At 35.9% G+C, this 16,306-nt stretch overlaps 1 protein-coding gene across 1 annotated transcript in view; it reads left to right on the top strand.

Moving 5' to 3' along the window:
- The window catches only part of LOC142340014 (chymotrypsin-like elastase family member 1), a 390,215-nt gene that overhangs the window by 172,810 nt on the left and 201,099 nt on the right, over positions 1-16,306 (top strand). The gene's annotated exons all lie outside the window — the stretch shown is intronic.

The following is a 16,306-nucleotide window of genomic DNA, read 5'->3' as shown; positions in this document are numbered from 1 at the left end:
ACCATTGGTTGCTAATATTCTCTAAAATGGATTGTTCCAATTTTAGTCATTGTTCTTTGTTTAGCTCACCCACTGCTAGGTTCTACGACATTCAGTGGCTAAAAAGTTACAGTCGTTGGGTTTTTCGAGCTTCGGTTGCCAATAATCTCTGAAATCGGTTTTTCAAATTTTAGTAATTGTTCCTGGTTTAGCTTACCCACTGCTAGGTTCTACGAGCTTGAGTGGTTAAAAAAATGCAGGCTTTAGGTTCTTCGACCTTCGGTTGCTAATACTATCTAAATTTTGTTTTTCCGATTTTAGTTTTTGTTTTTGGTTTGGCTTACCAACTTCTAGGTTCTAAGACTTTCAGTGGCTAAAAGGTTGCAGTCGTTAGGTTTTTCGACCTTCGGTTGCTAATAATCTCTTAATCTCTAAAATTGGTGTTTCCATTTTTAGTCATTGTCCCTAATTTAGCTTACCAACTGCTAGGTTCTACGATCTTGAGTGGTTAAAAACATGCAGTCGTTAGGTTTTTCGAGCTTCGGTTGCTAATAATCTCTAAAATGGGGTTTTGAAGTTTTTAGTGATTGTTCCTGGTTTAGCTTACCCACTGCTAGGTTCTACGACCTTCAGTGGTTAAAAAAATTCAGGCGTTAGGTTTTTCGACCTTCGGTTGCTAATATTCTATAAAATCGGTTTTCCCAATGTTAGTTTTTGTTTTTTTCAGCTTACCCACTGCTAGGTTCTACGGCCTTCAGTGGCTAAAAACTTGCAGTTGTTAGGTTTTTCGACCTTCAGTTGCTAATATCCTCTAAATTGTGTTTTTCCAATTTTAGTCATTGTTCTTTGTTTAGCTGACACACTGCTGTTTTCTACGACCGTTAGTGGTCTGAAAAGTGCAGGTTATAGTTGAATCTTGTTTTATTTGTTTTTTTGCTTTTATTTTTTTTTAAGATTTAATTTAAGTTGTTGAGATTAGCTTTGACAGTGCTCTTGTTTCGGTTTATCATTGTTTTCTCTGAATAAATCTCCATTTTCGTTTGTTTCAATGAAACTTTGATTTTATTTATTGTAGATTTAACATGCCTTTAGTGAATTTGCTTGAAAACATGGATCTCGAAAGTTCTCAGAAAGAAATTCTGAAACAGTTGATTGTTAAATCCTGTCTTACAACTGCGTCCTTTAAACTGCTCACAGATGAGCAACTTTGTGCAATCGGGTTCCCTCTGCCCGCTATTGTTGAGATGAAGGCTTTATTAGAAAGCACCAGTGAGGTTCTATTGCCTGTAAGCCTGAACACGCCAAGTACGACAGCGAGTTCCTCCAGTACTCCATCGGCTAATTTCACACCTGTTCGTGGCGAAAATATTGATGCTGATGAGCTAAATGTGGAGATGCTGAAAGAGCTCGCTGGCCACAAAGACGTCAAGGCAGCGAACGGCCTGAACTTTTTAACACGGCTGACTATAGATGAGATGATAAAGGTTTCTGCTGTTTTTTTTTAAACATTTCTTTCTGATCGATTGAAGTTTTCAAATTGTTTTTTGTATTAAGAGAGTTCCGGGAACGGAGATGGAGAATCAGAAACCATCCACCTCAATGAAAATTCAGTATGCGAAGCTTGCATCAGATGCTTTTCCAGAGCTTACGTCTGTGGACGAAAATTGTCCTTTTGAAAGTTTTATTATCACTTTTTTTGTTCCTCTCGTACTTTGTTTTCATTGCTGAGATGTTTAGGCTGTCTTGTATAAGCCGTACTTCAGAGAAAAGCTACCTGGAGGAGCATTGCGAAAGCACACACCTACGGGAACTATAGAGGAGTACCTCAAAAATAGCCGAACAGAGACCAGAATGAGGGAAGATGCTCGCCTCTCAAGAGCTGGTCTGTTAAGAAAAAGTTTTTTGAGTCTGAATTCTGAAACAAAAAAAAGAAGTTGAACTTGTTCTAGTTTTTTTCTCGTGATTCATCGTTTTTTGTAGGAATAGTGGTTCCTGCTAAGCGGGCAAGAATAGAGCGGTCACTCGATGAAGTCGAGACGCTTGCTGATTTGTCGGATCTGGTGACAAAATTTGGTGAAACAGATCAGTGCGTGCAATTTGTTCGGAGGCACACCTTTCAGGAGAGGCAAAAACTTCTTTCTGGAAAAGTATTAGTGGACTACGCCCACTATTTGTACACAACTGGGCTCAATGTGCCAGACTTTGAAGATTTTTTTTCTTTATCGGTTCTCAAAGGGTATTTGTCCTAATGAATTGTTTTCCAGCTGGACGCTGAATTCAGGCTCTGAGTTCCAAGGGCACTCAATGACAGTTTTCCTAAGCTGTTTCTCCTGTATATGAAAAAAGTCTTGACATTGGCACAAAGTCCACCCAATGAAAGCCGCGACAAAATCTCGGATCTTCGTTTGAAGCAATGTAAGAATATTCTGCTGTCAAAAAAAATTGTTCTCAATATTAGGCTAATTATACTCAACTTGTTCAATTTTCAGTGCCAGACAGTGAGCTGGCGTTAAGGTTGCTTACTTTATTGGATCCTGTGAAGCTCCCAACTGTCGTTAAGAGCCGACCAACTGTCGTGGAAGCAATTATTAAATCCTACGACAACTCTATCGTCGACAGATCAGTAATAACTTTTTCTTAAATTTTTCAAAGTATAATGAGAACTTTAATTCTGTTTCTTAAGTAAGTGTCCAACATCGAGCAAGAGTTCAAAAAGCGTTGCCCTGGGGCAATATTGAAAACTTAGACTCAGATTGACTTCATGTTTCTATGTTTCCCAATCGTAATTCACACATAGTTCAATTTTTTTCTGCAATTGTGCTCGGTGATGTTTGGTTTCGGTTTCTTGCAGGTGTTTGTGGTATCACCTGTGGGCAGCATCGGGGCCAGGGACTTGTTCAACGCGTCGGATATTGGTTTAAGGATGTTTTACGTTCTCAACGGAAAATACCCAGAGGAGACTTTCATTTTGTGATCCTTTCTGCAAATAATTGTGTTCAAGATTCCTTCTGGAAAGGTGCCGACACAAGTAGACTCGCTAGCTAGATCACTGAATAATGATCCACAGGAGCTTTGATCAAACTCAGACTTCGAATGAACGCTTATGTTTCTAGTCCGTTTTCTTTCCTGTTTTTACTTAACTTTTGTTTTGTCTTTTGGTTATGTTCCAATGCAAAGTTCTGGTTTCTGTAAAACAAAAGAGCATAATAATTTCTATGCACATCAAACATTTGCCGTCAGTTGTTTTTTTTTTTGTTTTACGAGAACTTATGTTCTCTGTCCGTTTGTCAGTTTTTTAAGTAATTTACTTCACTTTCTTCTTTCTTTCTTCGTTTTTTAGATGCTTTTGCTTTCTATCGAACAGTGAGTCACTTTGTTGCTTTCAACAATGGAAAGAGACATTGAAACTGAATCAAAAGTGCAAGACTATTACGAGGTGGCAAGTGCGGACTGTCTTCTTCTAGAAGAATTGATCGACAGGGACGGTAGACTTGTTCACCGCGCAATAAGAAGTGATCAGCGAATCGCGTTGGCTCAAAACTCGCTGGTGTTGAAATATAGGCGCAGTTTGTACGAAACTTCTAGTCTGGTGGTTAGTTACGAACCGGAAAGTGCTTATCAGGTGGACTGCAGTCGTGGTTATCTCGGAATTAAGGTAATAGACAAGATTAAATTTGCTGCTAATAAACTAATTTTAGGCCTCTCAGGTTTAGTAACAGAATGGCCTAGTGATATCGATAGCACTCCCGAGCTAAATTTCTCTGTGTTTTACCGTAATTCTGAGTCTTATTCATTTCAAGGTCCCCTTTTTTTTGTTAATCATTCGTGTCGCCCTAACTGCAGTTATGAAACGATCAGAGGTAAAAATGGTTTTGTTTCAATAAAAAGTTTAAGAGATGTTAATGAAGGCGAGGAGATTACAGTTTTGTATGGAAAAAACTATTTTGGTTCTAACAAAGAATTTTGTTTGTGTCCCTTTAAAGAAGATCATCAACCGAAGGCAATAAACGCCTTGCCATGTGCGCCATTAAAAGGTAAGCGTTCTGGTAAATCTTTTTCTAAATGCGTTGTGTTAACAGAATCCACTGATTCTAATAATGTGAGCAATTCTCTGATAGAACAAAAAAATAGCTTGCTGAAGATATGATTGACAACACTTTAGGCGTATTGGAACCATAGAAAGAGAAATGCCAGTGCAGGTAACGGGCAGATCTTGTAATGAAGAGAACTTGGAACCGTCAAAAAGTAGTGATCTAGGTTCAGAAAGGTTTTCGCGTAGAAACCAAAGAGTGATTGAAAATACTGATGAAAGCAGTTTGCTTTATCGAGCGGAATGTGAGTTTTGCAAAAAGCGGGTCATATTAACTAACCACGATTTTCTTGACCACATTAGAAGAAATCATCGTCTAGAAGCTGAGTTTAAATGTATTGTTTGTTTTCGACTCTTTTCGGGCTTTAACAGTTTTGTTAATCTTGTAAAAACTATGAACTTGAATTGTCAGTTTCAAGCGGAATTGATGCTGTTATTTATCTAAATAGTCAATCTTGTAGTACTGCCGTTTCTGATGATAGTTCTTGTGATAGCGAGTCAGGGGCTTCTGATACGCCTGATTGTACACAAAATGTAGCGGGAATAATATCTTCCTCTTTTTAGGCACACAGCAAAAGGTCTAAGGTTGGTGTCAGGATAAGTATAGAGAAGATGAAGAAAGTAACGGTGCGTTTTCTTGTAAGTTCAAAGGTTGCGATATGAAAGAACTCACTCTCAGTAATTACACTTCCCACCTCAGTAACTATCATGGTGCTGCGTCCTCCTGTGTTTGTCCTTTCTGTCCTAGAGAATTTTGTTCGTTAAAATACTTGAATAAGCATGCGAGGAAAGATCATAGAAAAACGCAATGCAAAAACAAAATTTTTGTGGATGATAATAATAGTGACTCAACTGACTGCCTAGAAAATGTTTTAATCTCTCCTAAAGCTGATGAAATAACGGAAGAATCGGACCTAATTGAAAGGATTTCTAGGTTAATCGATGGTTCTGCTGGTCAGAATGTTTTACTTAGTATGTTAGGTGACACATCAGCAACGTGGAGTCAAGCATTCCGTTATATTGGGGCTACTAAGAACTTCACTGAAGATATAATGAAAACTGTTAATCTCTGTTTAGGACTCATTTCGTCGGTATGTCCAGATGTTCTCGCAAGTCATTGCTTCCGCAGTCTGTTAAAGGCTTCTGAAGAATTTACCTTCTGTTTGGCTGAAAATGAGTATCAAGTTCTTAAACTGTTGAAGCAGAAAAGGCAGTTTTTGATGCCTTGAGATTTAGTATTTGGGGTTGAACATGAAATAAGATCAGTTAAGGGTCAATCTGTTTTTAAACAGATTGAGAGAACCGGTCAGTTTGTTTCAATAACAAAAGTTTTACTAAACACAATTTTTTATCACGATGAAATTTTTGCTGTTATGGGGACGTATATTCGTCTCCTGGAAGGTTTAAGCAAAGTTGGAGTTATATTAGATGGCACGCAGACTGTCGGAAAATTAGGTTTTCCGTATACCTCGAGTAAAAGTACGTCTCATAGTGATGTAGATTTCGTAATAAAGCAGAGTGGTTCTGAAGACATAAAAAACTTGAGTTTACAATTGTATTTTGATGAAATTGAACCTGTAAATCCTATTGGAAGTCAAGCCTCAATTCATAAGATAGGATGTTTTTATTGGTGCATGAAAAATCTCCCTCCTTGGTACCTCTCGGATATGCGGATGACACATCTTGTAGCTCTGGTTCCGTACCTAGATATTGAAACATACGGCTTTAAGGAGGTTTTAACTGCAATCGAAGGCGATTTGGTTGGTTTAGAAAGTGGTATAACAAGAACCGGTAAAACTTTATCTGCTGCTTTGAGACGGTTAAATAATTTCGTCGCAGACAATTCGGCTTACCATGCTGTTTTTGGTTTCCATGAAAGTTTTTCTGGAGGTTTTTGTTGTGAAAAATGTACGGTGTCGCAGTCATCCTTTAAATCAGTTTTTGAAGAACGTTTACAGGATCTTAGAAGTTCTCAGTCTTGTAGAGAAGACGCAGTGAACAAACGGAATGTTATCAAGCATCTTTGCGTTCTAGAAACTTTCTACTTTGATCCTTACGAGAACTTCACTGCTGATCTACATCACGACATTTTCCAAGGAAGTCTGATGAATATACCAGGCATAGTTCTTACCGAATTAACACCTTACTTTTTGAGCCTTGATAGTCTTAATTTAAGAATAAATAATTTTGCTTATGGTCGTGATATTGATGGTAAACCGTCAGAAATTGGTTTTGAGAGGATCAAAGATAAGTCGCACGGACACTTCAAACAGAAGTACGATCAAATGTTTACACTCTACCGTTTTCTACCACTAATGATATATGACGCTGTTCCCTTTAACGAAATTTGGGAATTTTTGCTTGACCTTATTGCTTTTTTGCTTAGCCCGACGTTTGTGTAGTCCGACTGTCAACTGTTGGGGGTTTTAATTCGTAAGTTATTACAACTGATTTTGTTTGCTGATTTCAAAGTCATCTGTGTTTTTTCTGCTATTTCAGATGAACACTTGGAGACCTTGGTTCAACTTTTCCCCTCAGAATCGGTAACGTTTAAGCAACATAAGTTGATTCATTACCCGAGACTGCTGAAATGATCCGGACCTTTTCTCTATCAAAGTGTCTTAAGGTATGAACGCAAACATCAATTTTTTAAACGGTTGACACATAACATTTGTATTTTCAAAAATATCTGTAAAAATCTGGCGATACGTCATCAAGTTAACGAGTGTTTTTATTGGAAGGACGATATCCCCATCAAACAAAATTTTTTTCCTTGTTGCAAACAACGTTTTGTGTGTGATTCTTTATTTTCTACAAATGAAAAAAACCGTAGTTGTTTTTCTGAACCTGAGTGTTTACAGTCGAGCAATGCGGTTATAATGGGAACTAGATATGGTTTGAATGATGTTCTTATTTTAGGTGTTGACTATGGAAATTCATATTCAAAATTTGTTCTCATTCAAAAAGTCCTGTTTTGCAAGCCCAGGGTTTTTTTTCTTGCTTCGAGTTAAAAACAGTTAAATACAAAGAGAAATCCCGTTCTTATTGTGTTTCAATAAATTATCAAGCGGGAGTTGTTCTGGTTGCGTTTGATGATCTGTTTGATTTTCATCCAATGTCATTGCATAAATGCGCGGTAGTTGATTGTTTTTACGGACACGTTGTGCTGAGGCACACTCTAAAGTACAATAACTATGCATCCAATTTTAAATTTCTTTAATTTTCCTCGAATGTTTTTGCGTTCTTTTGTTTTTTGTATTAAACTGCTTATGACAGTTATATTTCTGTCGAGTAAATTGTTTTTTGGTCTTTTAGCAGATTATTTGGATCTGCTGGTAATTTTTTTTTGGATCTTGTAACAATTATTTGAGTTCTTGTAATTGTTTAGTGAATTATTCTTGTAATTATTTGAGTTCTTTGGTCCTTGTTTTTTGTCCTGTTCGAAGTTTTCTCTTTTGTGTTCAAAGAATGGAGATCAAGAGGCCAGTACGGCAGAATGGAAACCACTTCTACTTCTACGACAAGGACGAAAATGAGGACGTGGTTACCATGTTAGATTATATGTAATATCTACACCATCATGTGCAATTAGTCCTAAGTGAAAGGGTTTTATTTATTGGAGGTTGAAATATGAGAAATGCCTTTGATAATTTTAGTCACTATGATTGCAATGAGGATTTAGCTATTGATAATAAAAGTCAAGGAGGACGACAAGCAAAACCTTTAATGTCTCTCTATCCAGAAATTGTGCAGTATAGGCACATAGTAGTTTGTGTTGGAAATAAAGATTTCAATTCGACAAATTATGAAACTTTGCTAAAATACTATACAGATTTAGTAGAACATCTCCCCTATGAACATCAAGTTCTGTTTCTCGAGTTGCTACCTAGGATGGACCGTGCAGAAAATTATGATGATCAAAATGGAAATAGGGGCTTTAAACACACCAGACTTGAACCTTTTATTTAAAAATGAAAAATAAGCTTGGCAGTAAATTTTACGGAAATAAATTAATTCATCACTGTCACTTCAACCCTCATGATAAATGTCATTTAAATGAATTGTGTCAGCGCAAGTTGATTGTAACTATGTCAAAAATAGCTAATAACCTTCTGTTTAATTTTCATAACATGAAATTTTAGTTGTGCCTATCCATATCTGTATTTATTTCATCAAAAAAATAAAATTTTGCTTGTCAATCAAAAAAAACAAGAAAATAGCGTTATAGCGTTCAGGTTCATTTAAACTTATGCTTCGTTTTGATTTGGATTAGGTCCAATCTCTTTTTATGATAAAGATTTTAAAGCGTGGTTTATTTTTGAGTTATTTTTGACTTGGTTTGAAATTTGCTAATTGAAATCAAAACATAGCATAGGTGTTAGATTTTATGTTTGTGTGTAACCAATTGTCATACGTTCAATAATTTGATTATAATAACTGCATCTGTTTAGAAAGCGCTTTTTAATTGAATCATTTCCAGTGTGTTCGGTTAAGTTTCCCCACACAATTTAGGTGTTAACTACAGCGTTTCCCGCCATTTGGTTTAAAATTTGCTGATCTAGAGAAGTTACTATTCCAGCCGAAGCACTGGAGTTGATTCAGTAAGTTTGGCACTCATTAATAATCGGACATGTCAACTCTAAATCAACTCTTAATCCAATTGGTTGCCTCATTGTTTCATATGATGCCTATTTCATGTTAACTCTCATTTGTAACCGGACTCTAGTTGTGCATACCACTATCTATACTTCATTAAATCCGCAAAAAAAAACAAAAATTTTGCTTGTCAACCAAAAAAAAACAAAAAAATAGCGTTAGCGTTAATTTAAACTGACGCTTCGTTTTGATTTTGATCAGATGCAATCTCATCTATGATTAAAATTTTACAGCCTATCTCCTATTTATTTTTGAATGTGGCTCTTGGATTCACAATGTTCTGCCCTTTTAATTCTTAGAATCAAGTTGTAAGTTAATAATTAAAATCAAAACAAAGCGTAGATGTTTCGTTTAACAATTCTGTTTAACCAATTTTAGATTTTTATTCATTAAATTGTTTGACACTTTTGCATTTGTTTAAAAATTGCTGTTTAGTTGAATCATTTTCAGTGTCTTCGGCTAAGGTCCTAAAAATTTATTTGGTAATTACTGTGCCTTCTTTGCTCCTTTGTCAAAAACTTGTTGATCAGGAAGAGTAATTATTCTAGCTGAAGCACTGACGTCGTTTCAATGTTGCGTCATTTTTCAAGCGTAGTCTTTGTTTGTTTATCAGTTAGTTATAAACATGCGAACAAAATTTCTGTTCGCTGATAGTGATAATTTTTTCGAAATTTATTTGTAACTAAAAAAATGGAAAGTTGGTCCGCAGACACAAAACTCAAAACTATCAAATTGATTGTACAATCCTATGCTTCATTTTGATTTTAGTTCATGTCTAATTTCATCTAAGACTTAGGACTGTTAGGCTGCACGGCCTTCAGTTGTTTTTTTTGTTTTCGGCTGTTAGGTTTTACGACCTTCAGCTGCTTTTTTAATCTCATCAAATAAATTAAACATTCCTAACTTAAATCAAAATCAAGCATAGATTTTACCATTTCATGATATTTGTTTCAATTAAAAGCTATATTTTTATGTGTTATTTTAGCTATATCACTTTTTATCGTATGAACAAAAGAGCTGCATTTGATATTAGGACTGCTTTCGATGGAATCAATTTCAATTTTTTTGGCTGAATTGTGTCAAAAATTTAGTGAAAGTTACTCCGTGCGTATCCGGATTTTCAAATTTCAAATTTTGTGGAATAAGAAGAGCACTTTTTCAGCCAATGGACTGAAATTTTTTATTGTGAAGTTTTATCTTATCAGATATCCTAATTTTGTAATCATTCTTTATTTCTTCATCTTCAATTTCATTGTTTCACTTAGTTCTATCCTTAATTGAATTCCAAAGTTCGCGGGTTTAGAGGTTTTGTATCACTTCATTTTCCTATTTGATGATATTCACTGTCCTTTTTTTGGCTTTAGTCATGTTTACTTTTTTAAAAAATTCTGAACACGCGATCAACTTTTTATGTACCTTATCATTTAATAATCTGTTGTGCTTCACGATATCGTCAAAAAGTCAAAAATCTGGTCGTCAGACACAGAAAAACGTTTGTACCATGTATTGCATTGAAATAAAATTTTTTCCCTTCTCGGGTCAGAAAGCAACGTGATGAATTAAGTCGAATAATGGTTACGGAGGTGTTTTTGTTTGTTTTTTTCCTTTTCGTCGCCTTTTGTTATTTTGTTTGTTTGTTGAGGTTTTTATTGTGTTGCTAGGGTTCTTTTCTGTTTTGAATTACTGTCAAATTTCATTGTTTAGGGTTCGATCTTTGTTAAGCAATGCGGTTTTTAAATTCTCTCGCTTTTGGTCTTCAAATGTTTGTAATTAGCTGTTTTTGATTTTTGGTTTTACGTTTATTTCAGTCAAGGGATTTACTAAAAGTTTTTGTGTTTTAGATTTTGTCATTCAAGCGTGGTGTACCATTTTTCTTTTCTAATGTTTTCTGTTATGGTTTCTTTGGTTATTTTTATTTGCTTTTTGGTATTTTGTTAATGTATTTAGTCGTTTGATTGTGTCTTGTTTTTTCACTAATTGGTTCAGATGTTTTAAATAATGCACGAATTTTGCATTTCCTTCTATGAAGTTTTTAATGAGCATTGGTTTTTGATGTTCGTTTCTTCTCCCGCCAATTTGAGTTAGTTTGATATTTTCTAGACCTTTTAAATTTCATCTTTGCGGTTTTCTTGTTGCCTTTTGGATTCTGCTTTTTGTAGATGGCGGATTTTTGAATCTGTTTGTTTTTCGGTTGCTTGTTTCTTCCTTGTTGATTATTATTCAAACAGTTTTTTTGTTTTGGATCTTTGTTAAGCAATGCGGTTTTTAAATCCTCTCGCTTTTGGTCTTCAATTGTTTGTAATTATCTGTTTTTGATTTTCGGTTTTACGTTTATTTCAGTCAAGGGATTTCCTAAAAGTTTTTGTGTTTTAGATTTTGTCATTCAAGCGTGGTATACCTTTTTTCTTTTCTAACGTTTTCTGTTGTGATTTTTTTTGGCTATTTTTATTAGCTTTTTGGTATTTTGTTAATGTATTTAGTCGTCTGATTGTGTCTTGTTTTTTCACTAATTGGTTCAGATGTTTTAAATAATGCACAAAATTTGCATTTCCTTCTATAAAGTTTTTAATGATCATTTGTTTTTGACGTTCGTTTCTCCTCCCGCCTGTTTGAATTAGTTTGATATTTTCTAGACCTTTTAAATTTCATCTTTGCGGTTTTCTTGTTGCCTTTTGGATTCTGCTTTTTGTAGATGGCGGATTTTTGAATCTGTTTGTTTTTCGGTTGCTTGTTTTTTCCTTGTTGATTATTATTCAATCAGTTTTTTTGTTTTGGATCTTTGTTAAGCAATGCGGTTTTTAAATCCTCTCGCTTTTGGTCTTCAATTGTTTGTAATTAGCTGTTTTTGATTTTCGGTTTTACGTTTATTTCAGTCAAGGGATTTCCTAAATTTTTTGTGTTTTAGATTTTGTCATTCAAGCGTGGTGTACCTTTTTTCTTTTCTAATGTTTTCTGTTGTGATTTTTTTGGCTATTTTTATTTGCTTTTTGGTATTTTGTTAATGTATTTAGTCGTTTGATTGTGTCTTGTTTTTTCACTAATTGGTTCAGATGTTTTAAATAATGCACGAAATTTGCATTTCCTTCTATAAAGTTTTTAACGAGCATTGGTTTTTGATGTTCGTTTCTCCTCCCGCCAATTTGAATTAGTTGGATATTTTCTAGACCTTTTAAATTTAATCTTTGCGGTTTTCTTGTTGCCTTTTGGATTCTGTTTTTTGTAGATGGCGGATTTTTGAATCTTTTTGTTTTCCGGTTGCTTGTTTTTTCCTTGTTGATTATTATTCAATCAGTTTTTTTGTTTTGGATTTTCTGTCTGAAATTTTCTAGCGCTATTTTTTTCCTTACTGCCTCAGCTTGTTATAGGGTTGCCTTGAGTTTTTAAATATTTTACATTTTCGCAAAGCTTTTGTTATTTTTCGCTGTTTTTGCTCTGGATTGTTATTTCTCAGTTTTTTTGGGTCTCTTTTTGGTTCTTTAGGTCTTCTCTATTTTATTTCGCATTTTTTACTGTTTTTTTTCTACTTGCTGCTGCTTGTGGGTTTGATATTGTTGTCATCTCTTCAATCTTTGTTGGGTTAGTACCTTCTGTTAACCTCTAGTTCTTCCAGATTTTATCTCTGCAATGTTTTGATAACAGTTTTCGGGTTCTCTTCAGATTTGGGATGAGTTTTTATTTGTTTTTTTTTCAGCTGCTCCGTTGTTGCTCGTTTGTTATATTTATTTTACATCCACTTTCGATTTTCAATTGCCTAGTTTTCCAGCGCTAATGTTTCTGTTTACTGCTTCAGCTGTTTAAAGGGTTGTCTTGGGTCAGTTTTTCTTTTTGTTCGTCTTTGGAGAACGTTTGTTCTTTTTGGTTTTTAAATCGGAGTGTTCTGTATTTCCTCTCGATGCCATATCGTCAACCTTTGTTTGGTCATATCGTATCTTTGTTTGGTCATCTTTGTTTTCTGGGAACTCTGTTCACGTCGAGTCAGAATTTTTTATTTTTTCCAATGATTTTTTGTCTCAATTTTCAAGAATGAGTTTCAATGATTACGATATTTTCATATTTTTGGGGTCTTGGTTGTTCTAAGAAAATTTTGCTAGTGCGGTTTTTTGTTTTGCAATGATGCGTATTTTTTTCTCTTTGATCTCTTTTCCAACCTTTGTTTTCGGTTGTCAGATTTTGTACTGAAGCTGACGCAAGTTTAGTTTAGAGGCAGAATTAAAATCAAAACCTTCTCTTCTTCTGCTGTTTTTTGGCACACTTGTCTTTTATATTTTTTCTGTATTGTCTTTCCCCTGTTTTAAGCTTCAATTTGTTACGACCTTCGATTTTTCTCTGTTTTCGTTGCGCCGTAGCCATTGTGATCGCATTCGACGTTTCTAATTGCTTTTTGGTCATTCAATTAGCTAAGATTCACTTTAAAAATACAACATACTGGATTGTTTTCTCAATAGTCGGTTGATAAATTGACTTGACAAAACTTTTCCGACAGTCTACAGTGGTTTTAATACACTTGTTCCTTGTCTTCTCGTGTCTTGTGCTGTCTTGTTTTTGCTTGTTCGTTCGTTTGTTTTAGTGAGAGCCTCCAAGGATCCGGCTTTACCGCGTATCCTTCTATGGCACTCCAATAGTTTGGGACCTTAGTGGACGCCTTCTCGCTGGCGGTCCTGTATAAGTTGTGTACTCTGTACATACTGAGCTGAGATTCACTTTAAAAATACAACATGCCGGATTGTTTTCTCAATAGTCGGTTGATAAATTGACTCGAGAAGACTTTTCCGACAGTCTACATTGTTTTTAATACTTTTGTTTTTTGTCTTGTTGTGTCTTGTGCTGTCTTCGTTTTGCTTGTTCGTTTGTTTTAGTGAGAGCCTTCAAGGATCCGGCTTTACCGCGTATCCTTCTATGGCACTCCAATAGTTTGGGACCTTAGTGGACGCGTTCTCGCTGGCGTTCCTGTATAAGTTGTGTACTCTGTACATACTGAGCTGAGATTCACTTAAAAAATACAACATCCTGTATTGTTTTCTCAATAGTTGGTTGATAATTTGACTCAAGAAAACTTTTTCGACAGTTTACAATGGTTTTACTACACTTATTTTTTGTCTTGCCGGTAACTTGGTTACCTGAATAGAGCTACAGGCACCCAAATTTTGCCTGAACCAGTACCTGAACTGTAAAAAAAGGTTCGGGTAAATTTACCTGAAAAAAACCTGAACCTACCTGAACAGTTCAGGTAGATTTATCTCACCTGAACCCTACCTTAACACACCTGAAATTTACTTGAAAAAATCAGGTATCACTGCCTGAACTTTTTTCTGACCATACCTGAAATTTACCTGATAATGACACCTGAACTGTTCATGTAATTTTTAGAGTTCAGGTAATTTTACCTGAATTTTACCTGAATTTTCAGGCAATTTTTGCCTAAAATTCAGGTAAAATTACCTGAACTGTAAAAATTACCTGAACAGTTCAGGTGTTTTTTTCAGGTAAATTTCAGGTAAGTTCAGGTAAAAGTTCAGGCAGTGATACCTGAATTTTTCAGGTAAATTTCAGGTGTGTTCAAGTAGCGTTCAGGTGAGATAAAACTACCTCAACTGTTCAGGTAGATTCAGGTGTTTTTTCAGGTAAATTTACCTGAAACTTTTTTAGAGTGTAATAATATTTTCATTTTCTACAAGAGTTCTAATCATTTCATCAAGTGAACATTTCCCTAGTTGAGAGGTCGACTTTATGAAGACACATAAACTCGACCTTGGGGGGGGGGGTATTTCTCTGCCTTAAATACACGGTCGATCTCCTAGTAAGGGTCGACCTAAAGACTTTTCATAAGTCGACCAAAGGTCTTCCACACCCAATATCGACCGACCACGGTCTTTTCATAAATCGATCAACGGTCTTTTAATACCCGATATCAGTCGACCTACGGTCTTTTCATATCAAGTATCAGTCGACCCATGGTCTTTTCTTAAGTCGAAAAAAAGTCTTTTCATATCCAATATCAGTCAAACCATAGTCTTTTCATAAGTCAACCAAAGCTCTTTTCATACCCGATGTCGGTCGACCTACGGTCTTTTCATATCCAGCATCGGTCGACCCATAGTCTTTTTATAAGTCGACTAAAGGTCTTTTCGTACCCAATACAGGTCGACCTAGGGTCTTCTCATATCCAATATCGGTCGCGCAATACTCTTTTCATAAGTCGAGCAAAGGTTTTTCATAACCGATATCGACCGACCACGGTTTTTTCATAAAACTTCCAACGGTATTTTCATATCCAGTATCGGTCAACCCATAGTCTTTTGATAAGTCGACCAAAGATCTTTTCATACCCGATATTAGTCGACCTACGGTCTTTTCATATCCAGTATTGGTCGACCCATAGTCTTTTCATAAGTCGACCAAAGGTCTTTTAATACCCGATATCGGTCGTCCCACGGCCTTTTCATATCCAATATCGGTCGGCCCACAGTCTTTTCTTAGGTAGACCTACGGTCTTTTCATATCCAATATCGGTTGACCCATAGTCTTTTCATAAGTCGATCAGAGGTCTTTTCATATCCAATATCGGTCGGCCTAGGGTCTTCTCATATCCAATATCGGTCGACCAATACTCTTTTCATAATTGGAGCAAAAGTTTTTCATAACCGATGTCGACCGACTACGGTCCTTTCATAAAACTTCCAACGGTCTTTTCATATCCAATATCGGTCGATCCATAGTCCTTTCATAAGTCGACCAAAGATCTTTTCATAACCGATATTGGTCAACCTACGGTCTTTTCGTATCCAGTATTGTTCGACCCATAGTCTTTTCATAAGTTGACCAAAGGTCTCTTCATACCCGATATCGGCCAACCTACGGTCTTTTCATATCCAATATCGGTCGAGCCATAGTCTTTTCATAAATCGAACAAAAATCTTTTCATACCCGATATCGGTCAACATACGGTCTTTTCATATCCAGTATCGGTCGACCAAAGTCTTTTCATAAGTCGACCAAAGGTCTTTTCATACCCGATATCGGCTGACCTACGGTCTTTTCATATCCAAAATTGGTGGACCCATAGTCTTTTCATAAGTCGAACAAAAGTCTTTTCATACCGGATATCGGTCACCTACGGTCTTTTCATATCCGGTACAGTTGACCTAAAGTCTGATCATAGGTCTTTTTTTACCAAAATAATAGGGTTTCATAGAGTGCAGATCTCTGCAGGAGTAAACTTGTCTTAGCTTTTGCATGAATCTTTTTAGCTTCTTTGAGGACTAGAACCATTGCATTACTGACCAATATCCTCGACCTAAAGTCGACCATGACCAATATCGGTCAACCTAAACTCGACCATGACCAATGTCGGTCGCCCTAAAGTCAACCATGACCATTAAGGTCGACTTAAAGTCTGATCATATCCACTATCGGTCGACCACGGTCTCTTCATAAGTCGACCTCTCAACTGAGGTTAGTAGTAGAGAAAATGCAGATATTTTAACGGGGGGGGACCTGTCCCCCCGTTACAATACCGGCATGGCCTTTTTTAGGTATCCTTTTCGAAAACTTGTAAAATTTTTCGAAAATTTTGTTTCTCGT

This window comes from Convolutriloba macropyga, chromosome 5 (assembly GCF_964194025.1).
Source record: "Convolutriloba macropyga chromosome 5, txConMacr16.3, whole genome shotgun sequence".
Classification (NCBI taxonomy): Eukaryota; Metazoa; Xenacoelomorpha; order Acoela; family Convolutidae; genus Convolutriloba; species Convolutriloba macropyga.
Note: the sequence above shows the minus strand (reverse complement) of the source record. Positions and strands in the feature narration are given on the sequence as shown.